Raw genomic sequence first — 14,054 nt, 5'->3', positions numbered from 1 at the left:
CATGCACAGCCGCCGAGGGCCAACCTAGAGGAACCATGGCTGCCTTGCCCATCCCTGCTAATCTTGGTCTGTGATCTATGCCTGGCGCCTAGAGCAGCCACCTGGAAACCTTGAGTCAGGGGACATCTGTGTCCTTAAGGCTACCTGTTCCAGAATTTATGGCCATTGCTGTAATGCCTGGGTGGTCACATACAGGAAACTAACTTTAATTTTTTAGAGTGTAAAAATAAACTAACCAGTGCATTTGGCACTCAAGTCTTATACTGTCTTTGTCCGTGTCTTTCTTTTGTGTTCTGTGTTCATCCCCCATCCTGTAAATGGATCATGGCAATGAGGCCTCTAATGTAGTCAAAGTCACGGAAACAAAGTAGTATGGCAGTTACCAGGGGCAGGGATGAGGGGAGAGTGGGGAGTTGTTGTTTAATGGGTATAGAGTTTCAGATTTGCAAGATGAAAAGGTTCTAGAGATCTGTTTTGCGACAATGAGAATATACTTAACACTACTGAACTGTACACTTAAAAATGGCTAAGATGATAAATTTTTTTATCACAATTTTTTACCACAATTTTTAACCACAATTAAAAAAAACAAAACCCATTAAATATACTTTTTGTTTATATTAGTAAATAAAAAATCCTAATGTCTGAGATCTTAAAAGTCTATTTTATTTCATCCATGTCATATTAAGTTTTCCAAGTTGCTTTCTTTTATACTGTAAAATATAATATAGCTCTTTTATACAGAGCTATAATATATGCACATAATTTTAAAATATTTAATAAAGCATTAAAAAAAAAAGACTGCAAGACTTAAACAATTAGAAAACTGAAATTGTCACGTATTGAGAAAAGACTGGGATATGCAGGATTCCGAGGTGGAAATCAAGCAACCCATGTGACACGTCTATGAAATACATCCAGGTGCAGATGTGGAACAGGACCCAGTATATGCAAGTCTGGAGACAGAACTTAGGATCCATCAGCATAAAGGCAGCATTTAAAGTCACAGGACTGGACCTTACTCATACGTGAAAGAGTAAAGAGATGAAGAATGAGAACTCAGCCCCAGGAGACTTCAAGAGTAGACCCAGGAATAACCAATCCACCAGCTAGGATGTGGGGACATGAATCAGACCAAGACAGGGAGAAAATCGTGGGTGCCTGACCACAAAGTGGCACAGAATTGGGATCAAGGTGGCCACACTGGGTCATATGTGAGAGTGGGACAGAGGAGCAGAGATGACAGAAGGTCCATGGACCCTCACAGAATAAAGAGAATAACCTCAATGCCTAAAATCTAACAGTGCCCATTCTTGGTTTCCTATTTTCGTACCCCTGGGAGTTTGCCTGCTGTGTGTACAGTAATCCTCCACCACCTGGGATGAGCTTCCGTTCTTTGTCACCAAATAATCCCTGATGAAGACTTAGAGAAAGGAGATAACATACGTGGCAGGTAAGAAGTGACATCCATTGTTACCAATAAAAATTGTGAATTTGCATCATTTGGCCCCACTTCTTAACTCTTCCCTGTATCCACGCCCTTTGACATTATAACTTTTAAAAAAATAATAAAAAATAAGGCCAGGCGCAGTGGGTCACACCTGTAATCCTAGCACTCTGGGAGGCCGAGGCGGGTGGATCGCTCAAGGTCAGGAGTTTGAAACCAGCCTCAGCGAGACCCCATCTCTACCAAAAGTAGTAATTAATTGACCAACTAAAAACATATATACCAAAAAAAATTAGCCAGGCATGGTGGCGCATGCCTGTAGTCCCAGCTACTCGGGAGGCTGAGGCAGGAGGATCGCTGGAGCCCAGGAGTTTGAGGTTGCTGTGAGCTAGGCTGATGCCACGGCACTCACTCTAGCCTGGGCAACAGAGCGAGACTCTGTCTCAAAAAAAAATAAATAAAAAAATAAAAAATAAATTTAAAAATAATGATTTTGAAATTTGAATTTCAAAAATTTATTATTTCTATTTTTAGTAGAGACGGGGTCTCACTCTTGCTCAGGCTGGTCTCAAACTCCTGACCTTGAGCGATCTTCCCGCCTCGGCCTCCCAGAGTGCTGGGATGACAGGCATGAGCCACCGCGCCCGGCCTCTCACACATCATACGTAAAACACACTCACAGTTGATCGACTTTTCTCCTACCCACCAATATCGCCACTGATGGGTGAGGACAACTTGGCCACCTAAAAATGGCCAGATATGGACAAAGAGTAATTGATACAGCAATAAAGGGAGTTTCAAAAATATCTAAATGTGCCGGGCGCAGTGGCTCATGCCTGTCATCCTAGCACTCTGGGAGGCCGAGGTAGGAGGATCGCTCAAGGTCAGGAGTTGGAGACCAGCCTGAGCAAGAGTGAGACCCTGTCTCTACTACAAACAGAAAGAAATTAATTGGCCAACTAAAAATATAGAGAAAAACTTAGCCGGGCATGGGGGCACATGCCTGTAGTCCCAGCTACTCGGGAGGCTGAGGCAGGAGGATCGCTTGAGCCCAGGAGTTTGAGGTTGCTGTGAGCTAGGCTGACGCCATGGCACTCTAGCCTGGGCAACAGAGTGAGACTCTTGTCTCAAGAAGAAAAGAAAGAAAATATCTAGATGATATAGGATTTGGCTGATGTCCCCAGCTACTGCAGAATTAGCTGTAATTTTAAGATTTACTGTAAAATAAGTGAATATATAAACAAAATAATACACCAGGCTACTAGACATTCAGGGTCTCCTATTCATGATATTCTGTACAGGTGGTTAGAAACTCAAGAAGCAGTCTCTCTCTCTCTCTCTCTCTCTCTTTTTTTTTTTTCCTTTTAAGGAACAATCTTTTATTCCTTCAGCATAAACATATCATTCATCCTTAATAAGTGGTTACATGGTTTACTTGTGCTGTTAGGTCAAACTTCATACTGACTTCTAAAGGCATTACTGACAGAACGATTTAAAATGCATTCATGTTAACCTAGCTTTTGAAAATGCTAAATCATAGATTATATGAAATCTTGAACATTTCAGAGGTAGCTATTTTTATGAAAAGTGGAAAAATTTTCAATGAACTGTAAGATTTCAGTAGTCTGTATTTTTCATTTCATAATATCATCAGGCTCAGGAGTTTAACAAGTTTGAAAGACTCATAACTAACAACCTCATATTTGCTTCTGACTAAGCTTGAAATCTTGTCATTTGCTCTCAGCAGCTGTATTTGCACCATACACTGAAACAGCCTCAAAGTATGTAAGTGTGAAAATAAACGATGCTGCATATTGAAGGGTAGTATAATTTTAGAGTTGGAGGAGAGAGGAATTGAATAGCAATAAAACCCTTAGTAGCTGTTACACTTGGGACTTGTGAACTCAAGAACATCACTAAATATCAGTCCTTGGCCAGTCGACAGTTTAAAAATATTAAATTCCCACAAGAAGTCCTTTCCTTGAAGCTGATTATAATTGTCTTCAGATCTTTAACAGCCCTTAAGAAAACTTAATTAAATATGCATGAATGCCTTCAACAGCTGCTCTTCAAAAACCGCAGCTATTCTAGAGTTCAACGTGAGCAATGTTTAAGGTTAAGGAATAATCTGGAAAACTATGCAACTTCCACGACTCGCTCCAAAGACCTATTCTCAAATACCCAAATACCCATGCGCCCTTTTAAAGGCATCTACAGAACAGCTGTGCCACCCACGCCGGCAAACACGTGGGACCACAGCCCCCGGTGTTGGGGGCAGGAGCGCCATGATCCTTGTTAACACACAACAAGAAGGTGAAAGTGTTTGAAACGCACCAGAGATCTGAGTTCAAGACCCTTTAGCTCGTGGATAAGGCCAACATGGAAGATCGCCAAGGTACAAACCTGTCACACAGCAAGTTTTGTTCTTTGACTCTCAATATTCATTTTTCCCTAGAAAGCGTGGTCACAAAAATGATTTTACTTGCAAAAACCTAAAACATCATTTATTTATAATTTTATAAAGGAACAGTTATAATGTTATATTGCTATACCATTAGAAATATATATATAGAGACATATATACTGTGTAGTTAGAAATTTTTAAACATCTCAAAATTGCCACATTGTCTATGGAAGACTGAATATGAGGAAATTTATCTTCTATACTGTCACCAGAATTAACTTTCTTTTGTTTTTTTTTTTTTTTTTTTAAAAAAAGTCTAATTTAATAATGTTAACTTCCTGGCTTAAAAACTTTCATGGGAGCCCTGGATTCCACATGACAAAGTCCACATGCCTTGAAGAGGGCCTAAAAGAACCTTCCCTGCAGAGCCCTCAATATCGCCAGGCTCGGCTGGGGCCACTCCTGCCTGACCCCCCCAGCATCCTTGGATCCAGCCGTATGACTCAGCCCACTCTTCACTCAAGCTAAGGCCTTCCATACGATGACTTTTTTTTTTTTTTGAGACAGGGTCTCACTCTTTTGCCCGGGCTAGAGTGAGTGCCGTGGCGTCAGCCTCACTCACAGCAGCCTCCAACTCCTGGGTTCAAGCGATCTTCCTGCCCCAGCCTCCCGAGTGGCTGGGACTACAGGCACGCACCACCACACCCGGCTAATTTTTTCTATATATTTTTAGTTGTCCAGCTAATTTTGTTCTATTTTTAGTAGAGACGGGGTCTCGCTCTTGCTCAGGCTGGTCTCGAACTCCTGACCTCGAGCCATCCTCCCACCTCGGCCTCCCAGAGTGCTGGGACGACAGGCATGAGCCACCGCACCCAGCCAAGCACAGATCTCTTGCTCTTCTCAGATCCCCGCATTCAGGCTCCCTCTACCCCACCCCCTGCAGTGGCCCTGCCACTGACTTCCAGCGACCACACATCTGCGAAACCTAGTGAGCAGCCTTCTCGCCTCAACATATTTGGCCTATGGGGGGGTGGGGATCAATGGAATCAAATATTCCATCGTTGAACCTCTCACCCCTAAAAGAACTAGCTCAAGGGTGGCCTCCTCAGCAAAGCCGTCCGTGACCAACCCCAGACCCCCAGGCCCACCCCGTATGGGCTTAAGTCCCCAAAGAAAGGAATTTATCTTCTTATGCTTCATCTTTTCACCTTCAACCTACAGCACTCCCGGAAGTCAGCAAAGAATCTCCTAGCAAGGAGGTCTATGCTCATAACTAGTGCTACAAGGACGGAAAAGAAAGAGAAAGAGCTAAAGAACAATGACACTAAGTGTGAGAGACCACCCCAAGGTTGCCCAGGTAGGCGTGGAAGTGGGGACAGCTTCACTTCCTCCCCATCAACACCCACTGAACACACCCCAGACCAGGCCCTGAGAGCTTTCCAGATATTGGCTCATTTAACTCTTCATGTTCCAGTCAAATTTATTATCCCCATTTTACAGGTGAAGAAACTGAGGCAAAGAGATCGAATGACTTTCTAGAGGCCGTACAGGTTGAGAGTGGCAGAGCCAGGATTCGACCCACCCTCAGGTGCGCATTGCGGGGGGGGGGGCGCGCAGGAGGGGGGATTACTTATGTTGGAACAGAGGAAGAGAGAGGAAAAGGAGGGGAGGGGCTAGTAAGCATGCAGCTCTCCCAAGGAGGAAACCAAGAGGAGGAGAACTGGTCTTGGCGGCTCTTGGTGCCAGGCGAGTGTCTGGCAGTGGCCAAGGGTGGCTTGGTTGCTGTCCAGAGTTGTCCGGCTTAGAATCACGCAGGAACAACGCAGAGAAAATGTAGGAATCCAACTGCATTGCATTCAGTTGGGTATGAATTCGGGAAACAACTCCACTTCTGCAGCGTGTTTCAACACGTGTGTGTTGGGCCAGACCACGCATCCTGGGCCAGACCGTGCTGGCTACTCCTGTCCCCTCCGCACTTGGACTTGGCTCTGAGCTCCGATCTTACCTGGCCCCACTCGGCTCAGCTGACCCACCTCTTTCTTACCTTTAAGCTCTTTATTGACTCAGAGCTAGGAGCTGATTCAACAGACAGAGGTTTGCTCATCGGGGAGACTGGAAGAAAGGTCAATAAATTCTGGGAAAACAACTCCTGTGCAACAAAATACTGCTCGAATAGACAGTCGGGGCTCATTAAAGCCACTGTCCGTTTGAAAGGCAATTGTCAGACGCACAAGTCCAGGGGCAGCACTTAGAAGACCTATCCAGACTTTAAAAAAAAAAATCCGAGATTCGGTTTCCAGTTTGGCTCCTAACTTGGCTTACAACTTCTTACGAGTCACTGACATTTTATTTGCCCTCTGAATTTATAGATCTCCTCTCCCATCTCCAGCATGCTTTTATAGTAAGTTCACCTGAGGATACGTTGCAGTTCATCGTACAGGGATCTGGCCACCAGGAAGAGCCATGGGGAAGACGGGGCCAATGTCATGCCACTCGGATTCACAAGGACCAAAATCTAAAACTTCCTGGCACAAACCTGCGGTCCAAATGGCGACAAATGAAAAGAACAAGGAAACAGCTGCAACCTAACGTTCTGAGACATCAGTATCACTTTGGGCGTTTATACACCCTCTGGAACAGGAGGACTTATTTTCAGACCACTTGCACATTCATTTCCAAATTGCTGGAGTTGCACTCAATTTAATATCCCAGAAGTTAAAATTGTAATCCTGTTTCAATATCAATCACACTTCTATTTAGTAGAGAGTCAACTGCTCCATAGTTTCCATAGTTTGCAGAATCCAATCTATTTTGTTTTTTTGTTGTTGTTTTGTTTTGAGACAGACTCTTGCTCTATTGCCCAGGCTAGAGTGCCGTGGTGTCAGCCTAGCTCACAGCAACCTCAGACTCCTGGGCTCAAGCGATCCTCCTGCCTCAGCCTCCAGAGTAGCTGGGACTACAGGCATGCACCACCATGCACGGCTAATTTTTTATATATATATTTTTTTAGCTGTTCAGTTAATTTCTTTCTTTCTTTTCTTTTTTTTCAGTAGGGGCAGGGTCTTGCTCTTGCTCAGGCTGGTCTCAAACTCTTGAGCTCAAACGATCCAGCCACCTCGGCCTCCCAGAGAGCTAGGATTACAGTCATGAGCCACCGCGCCTGGCCCCCAATCTATTTTAAAAGAGAAGTGTAGCCATTCAGATCTTCCTCTTGGGCACGTAATAATCAACACAGCCTGTTCTCTGTGGGAACTTGCTCTCTTCGTGCCAAGGGGCACAGTTCTGACCCCAAAGCAGGAAAGAGAAAGACTGTTTATTCCTTGGCACCAGGAGACAAAATTTAATCTAACTTTAAGTGTTCATGAGCTTTTCATCTTCAAAGTGCTTCACAAATATTAACTAATTAATCTTCTCAGTTGTGCTGCACATTACATTAAGATCTTTCAGGGATGGTGAGCAAGGGAGGCATGAAATGGACCGGGCAAGTGGAATGAGGAAGATAAGAAACTACCCAATAATAGAAGCTCCTTTAACCTGGAGGTGCTGTGAGTGGCTATGCCAATCCCACTAACTCTAGCAATTTAAAATCCATATGAAAAAAGACTGCTGAAACTAGAGTTGACGTGGTTTTGAACCAGAGGTTCGTTATAGAGCTAAGCCTCAGTCCCTCTGCGGTAAAGTAGGTTGCTTACAGAAGCATCTCCAGGTATTATCAACAAGGTAACACCTGTCAAGATCTTATCACCCAGGAGCCTACCGCCCAGTGATGCAAACATCAGCTCTTATTAATCAAGAAGGGGCCATGGCTTCCAGGCGTCCGAGCTGAAAAACTGGGTTAGACAGCTTCAAGAAATTTGCAGGCATTGTTCATTTTTTCCATTTGTGAGACACAATGAATTTAGCCAAATTATACACACCTCTGTTTATGAGTTGAAATGTGTCTCTCCCACCAAAAAAAAAAAAAAAAAAAATCCTATGTCAAGTGTTACAGCTCTTTTAGAATTTATCTAGCAGGTTTTCCAGTTTTCTCTAGAAAATTCCTTAAAACAAAACAAAAACAAACAAATGAAAAACTCCTACATTGAAATCCAAACTCTCAGTATCACAGAAATGTGTCTTAGTCCATTCAGGTTGCTTTAACAAAATACCATAAACTGGGTGGCTTATAGATGACAGAAAAGTATTTTTCATATTTCTGGAGCCTGGGAAGTGCAAGATCAAGATATCAGCAAATTGAGAGTCTGTCGAGGGCCCTCTTCCTGGTTCATAGATGGAACCTTCTTGCTGTCCGTGACAGAAGGGACAAGGGGTCTCTCCCATACTGGCTCCAATCCCATTGTGAGGGCAGAGCACCCAGGACCTAATCACCTGCCAAAGGCCCCACCTCCTAAGAACGTCACCTTGGTTATCAGGTTTCAATATGTGAATTTCAAGCGGACAAAAATCTTCAGCCCAAAGAAGAATGTGACATTATTTGGTAATAGGCTTGTTGCAGACATAATTAGGTAAGAGGAGGTCATACTGGAGTAGGGTGGGACCTACTCCAATGACACTAATATTCCTATAAAAAGGGCACACTTGGAGAATGACATGAACATACAAAGAACACGTGTGAAGATGATGAAGGCAGATTTCTGGCAACACAGTGGAAGCCAAAGAACGCCAAGGATCACCAGCAAGCCAGCAGGAGCAAGCCAAAAGGCACAAACAGGTTTCTTCCTATAGCCCTTTGAAGGAACCAACCCTGGTGACATTTCAATTTAGGTGACACAGCAAATTTCCGTTGTTCGAGCCACCCTGCTTGCAGTGCTTTGTGGCAGCAGCTGTAGCGACCTAGCATAACCTCTAAATAAAATCAATTTTGTTTAACAAACCAACTGTGAACCCACCAAATCCTAACCACAAGCATTTTGGTCTTGTCGATTCACAGATTCCCTAAAACACCCCACAGGAATAAACCTAGGGGTCTCCTCTCCATGGCAAAGAAGGAGGAAGCAGCCAGGCGCGGTGGCTCATGCCTGTAATCCTAGCTCTCTGGGAGGCCGAGGCGGGAGGACTGCTTGAGTTCAGGAGTTCGAAACCAGCCTGAGCGAAACCAAACCGTCTCTACCAAAAACAGAAAAAAATTAATTGACCAACTAAAAAATATATATACAAAAAATTAGCCGGGCATGGCAGCACATGTCTGTAGTCCCAGCTACTCGGGAGGCTGAGGCAGGAGGATGGCTTGGGCCCAGGAGATTGAGGTTGTTGTGAGCTAGGCTAATGCCACGGCACTCACTCTAGCCTGGGCAACAAAGTGAGACTCTGTCTTAAAAAAAAAAAAAAAAAGAGGAAGTAAAGTAGAAAGGGGAGTGAGTTCTGGAAACCCACCCAGCTCAGGGTACTGGGACAAGTACTCTGCAATCTGGTAGGAAATCAAATTTTTATTAGCTCAACTTTAGGTGGCTTACAAAAGCGCAATTTACGGAATAATTCTCAGTATGTGTATACAGAGGGCAAATGACTTTCTATACAGTCTCGATCACTCCACGTCGTGGTGCATGGGTTGGATGTGCTGACTGGCTCTCCAAGTCCAGCCTTCCTTTTTTATTTTTTTTTTTTTTTTGAGACAGAGTCTCACTTTGTTGCCTGCCCAGGCTAGAGTGAGTGCCGTGGCGTCAGCCTAGCTCACAGCAACCTCCAACTCCTGGGCTCAAGCGATCCTCCTGCCTCAGCCTCCCGAGTGGCTGGGACTACAGCATGCACCACCATGCCTGGATAATTTTTGCTATGTATTTTTAGTTGACCAATTAATTTCTTTCTATTTTTTTTTCCTAGAGACGGGGTCTCGCTCTTGCTCAGGCTGGTTTTGAACTCCTGACCTTGAGCCATCCTCCCACCTCGGCCTCCCAGAGTGCTGGGATGACAGGCGTGAGCCTTCCTTCTGTTTCTCCATCACTGCCTGTCCCCACGTCACGGCTCTTACCCTCAGCGTTCCTGATGCCCAGCACGCCATGTCCCACAGTACAGGTGGGCAGGCCCTGGACAGCCTTGTCACCATCGACAAGCATGTTACCTCCTGCAGACCATTTCCGCCACCACTCTATCCATTCAGCGCCGGCCCACGCCACCCCCGGCCAGACTGCATCACACCATCTTCATTTCACAGTCTTCACAGCATGTACCACCCTGTGGAGTGACCTTGTCTGTCATTTGTCATTTACTTGTGTGGTGCCTGTCTCCGCCCACTGGAGTGTGAGCTCTGTGCGGGCAGGGACCACGTCTGCGTCACCCAACACTGCATCTCCAGCGCAGGGACCACGTCTGCGTCACCCAACACTGCACCTCCAGCGCAGGGACCACGTCTGCGTCGCCCAACACTGCGTCTCCAGCGCAGGGACCACGTCTGCGTCACCCAACACTGCGTCTCCAGCGCAGGGACCACGTCTGCGTCACCCAACACTGCGTCTCCAGCGCAGGGACCACGTCTGCGTCGCCCAACACTGCGTCTCCAGCGCAGGGACCACGTCTGCGTCACCCAACACTGCGTCTCCAGCGCAGGGACCACGTCTGCGTCACCCAACACTGCGTCTCCAGCGCAGGGACCACGTCTGCGTCGCCCAACACTGCGTCTCCAGCGCAGGGACCACGTCTGCGTCACCCAACACTGCACCTCCAGCGCAGGGACCACGTCTGCGTCACCCAACACTGCGTCTCCAGCGCAGGGACCACGTCTGCGTCACCCAACACTGCACCTCCAGCGCAGGGACCACGTCTGCGTCACCCAACACTGCATCTCCAGCGCAGGGACCACGTCTGCGTCACCCAACACTGCACCTCCAGCGCAGGGACCACGTCTGCGTCGCCCAACACTGCGTCTCCAGCGCAGGGACCACGTCTGCGTCACCCAACACTGCATCTCCAGCGCAGGGACCACGTCTGCGTCACCCAACACTGCACCTCCAGCGCAGGGACCACGTCTGCGTCGCCCAACACTGCATCTCCAGCGCAGGGACCACCTCTGCGTCACCCAACACTGCATCTCCAGCGCAGGGACCACGTCTGCGTCACCCAACACTGCATCTCCAGCGCAGGGACCACGTCTGCGTCGCCCAACACTGCGTCTCCAGCGCAGGGACCACGTCTGCGTCGCCCAACACTGCATCTCCAGCGCAGGGACCACGTCTGCGTCGCCCAACACTGCATCTCCAGCGCAGGGACCACGTCTGCGTCACCCAACACTGCATCTCCAGCGCAGGGACCACGTCTGCGTCGCCCAACACTGCATCTCCAGCGCGGACAGCACGGTGCCTTGCAGGCACTCAATAACTTTTTTGAACGAATGAATGAGTCCCACCTTCCCAGGGGAGCTATTTTCAGCTAAGTACAAAGTGCCGAAGTTTATTCAAGTGAGAACTGCTAGCCAGCGCAATTCCAAGATTCTGGAAAATCTCAGCATACAGGGCTGGCACACCTAAAACCATGCAGAACCTTGGTAATGCATATTTACATGATCTCTACTATAAACGATTTGCTCAGTGTAACAGGCGTCCTCAAACTACAGCCCTCGGGCCACATGCGACCCGCCGAGCACATTTACCCGGCCCGCCGGGTGTTTTTGCTGCCACTGCCTGTCCTGCTCAGCAGCCGACGCGTCCCGGGCCCGCAGTGTGCACTCTCCAACAGCCTGAGGGACAGTGAGCTGGCCCCTGTTTAAAAAGCTTGAGGACCCCTGAGTAATATAAACACACCAGATATCCTTTCCTGAGTAATCTCAGTATAAACAATTAGTCCAACGGCTTCACTCACTATTTTTTGCACATCCTATCAGTGAAAGTTAAAAATCTATGGTTACCATAAGATAAGCTTTCAATAAAACTGGGGACTACTATAATCCAAAAGGCAAATCTACTTGTAGCAACTTAACAGTCTAATAGTTTTTCTTATAAAAACTAGGAATTAAGAACTTTTTGGAATATCAAAATTTGTTTTAATTTTATTAAAATTTTTAATCCCCTGAATGTGCTTCAGGATAGAATATCAAAATTCTTCTTTTTTTGAATATCAAAATTCTTGATGAGATGTATCTAAACTCCAATCTTTTATATGTTCAAAAAGTAAACGAGCATTAAAGAAAAGTTGAATAAATGTCATGACCTGGAGCTATTCAATTCGTCTAAATCATTCCTCTAAGCAAAACTGCCATCCTGAAAGTCATGAGTTCTGAATTCTGAATGTGACCTTTATAGGAAAACAAACAGTTATCTGTTTATATCTTAAAATAGTTATTGGCAGGTCTATTGCTCATGTTCTTTTAACCCACATTAAATTAAAAATAAAATCCTTTAAGTCATTCAGGCTAAGCCATCATATCACAAGCCAATGCCAGGATGAAAAAAAAAAAAAAAATCCAAAAAAGTCCTGAGGCCAATTTAACACTATCCAGAATCCATTCCAGATCCAAAAATCAGAGATAAAATTAGCTAATACAGGCTGGGCGCTGTGGCTCACGCCTGTAATCCTAGCTCTTGGGAGGCCGAGGCGGGCGGATTGCTCAAGGTCAGAAGTTCAAAACCAGCCTGAGCAAGAGCGAGACCCCGTCTCTACTATAAACAGAAAGAAATTAATTGGCCAACTGATATATATATAAAAAAAAATTAGCCGGGCATAGTGGCGCATGCCTGTAGTCCCAGCTACTCGGGAGGCTGAGGCAGAAGGATCACTCGAGCCCAGGAGTTTGAGGTTGCTGTGAGCTAGGCTGACGCCATGGCACTCACTCTAGCCTGGACAACAAAGTGAGACTCTGTCTCAAAAAAAAAAAAAAAAAAAAAAATTAGCTAATACACATTCTTTCTTATTTTCTCCCTTTTTTCTTCCTTTTGGTCAGTATATCACACTGAATCCAAAAGTCAATAAGTCTGAACCCAGAAATGTACTTTAATAAGTTCTGGTTGTTAGTGTACATATCCAAACAATTATGTATTTGCAAGGTTCAAGAGGTTACTGAAAAAAAAAAAAAAATAGGCGAGTTAAATCAAGCTAGGATTTTTTTTTTTTTTTGAGACAGAGACTCACCCTGTTGCCCGGGCTAGAGTGCAATGCCATCAGCCTAGCTCACAGCAACCTCAAACTCCTAGGCTCAAGCGATCCTCCTGCCTCAGCCTCCCGAGTAGCTGGGACTACAGGCATGAACCACCACGCCCAGCTAATTTTTTCTGTATATTTTAATTGGCCAATTAATTTTCCTTCTATTTTTAGTAGAGACGGGGTCTCACTCTTGCTCAGTGTGGTTTCAAACTCCTGACCTTGAGCAATCCTCTTGTCTCAGCCTCCCAGAGTGCTAGGATTACAGGCGTGACCCACTGCCCAGCCATGCTAGTATTTTTTTTGAGTCATCATTAACCACTCAGTCAGATTATCATTAATTATTAGTCACTAGTAGTGGTCAAATGTTTGCAGAACAGTAAAGGTAGACAATGGGAAGGAATCATTTTTCTCAATTAGGGCAGTTGTTGCATTTGTTAAGATGGAATTTTACTCGCATTCTTACTAATTACAGGAAGAATCAGCTACTAGGCCAAAGGGATCATTGAGTCTCATGTGAGATTACTTACCCAAAACGATGTGGCATTTACAAACCCATTCTATTAATACGTAAGAGTAATTGGCAAATGATAGCCAATCAGGTCAGCTGCTGAACATGGAGTAAGAGACATTAAACTTTACAAGACTCTCCACCAAGTCCTATGTATCTCCAGTAGAATCAATGACCACAGGGCTACTGGTCACACCAGCCTGCATCTGCAAAACACCAAGGTGCCATCTTGGAAGAAATCAATGGGTCTCCAAGTTGTCTAGGCTCCTGTGTTCAAAGCAATTGTGTTTTAGCTAAGTCTGAAAGGTTAAAAAAAGACAACAACAAAAAGGCAGTCAAACCAAGATAGCAGTTCTGGGAGGACCACCAACCACTCACTTGCATCATCATAATCCACTGTCATTTCTATTTCTTCTCTTGGGGATGGATTACGTGGCAGAGGCTAAATGACTTCATCTACTACCCACGCGCTAAAGTTAATCTGTTCCTGCAGAACCTTTCAAGAAGATTTTTCAAGGGTGTGAAGTGACTGACATTTTTTTTTCTTTCTCCTTGAGAGAAAATTCCAAGCCCAGTTCTCGTTCCTTCCACAGAAAGCTTAACATGACAGTCACCTCTTATGCTCC

General features: G+C 45.4%; 1 protein-coding gene and 1 non-coding gene across 2 annotated transcripts in view; one reads left to right on the top strand and one right to left on the bottom strand.

The window, feature by feature from the left end:
- Positions 1 to 14,054, bottom strand: part of ITPR1 (inositol 1,4,5-trisphosphate receptor type 1) — a 351,525-nt gene that overhangs the window by 266,923 nt on the left and 70,548 nt on the right. The window lies entirely within an intron of this gene.
- Positions 7,832 to 7,893, top strand: LOC142865032 (U7 small nuclear RNA). Its single transcript, XR_012915334.1, has one exon. It is a non-coding gene; the product is annotated as a U7 small nuclear RNA (small nuclear RNA).

This window comes from Microcebus murinus, chromosome 28, assembly GCF_040939455.1.
Source record: "Microcebus murinus isolate Inina chromosome 28, M.murinus_Inina_mat1.0, whole genome shotgun sequence".
NCBI lineage: Eukaryota > Metazoa > Chordata > Mammalia > Primates > Cheirogaleidae > Microcebus > Microcebus murinus.
The sequence above is the reverse complement of the archived record's forward strand: the minus strand, read 5'-3'. Positions and strand labels throughout refer to the sequence as shown.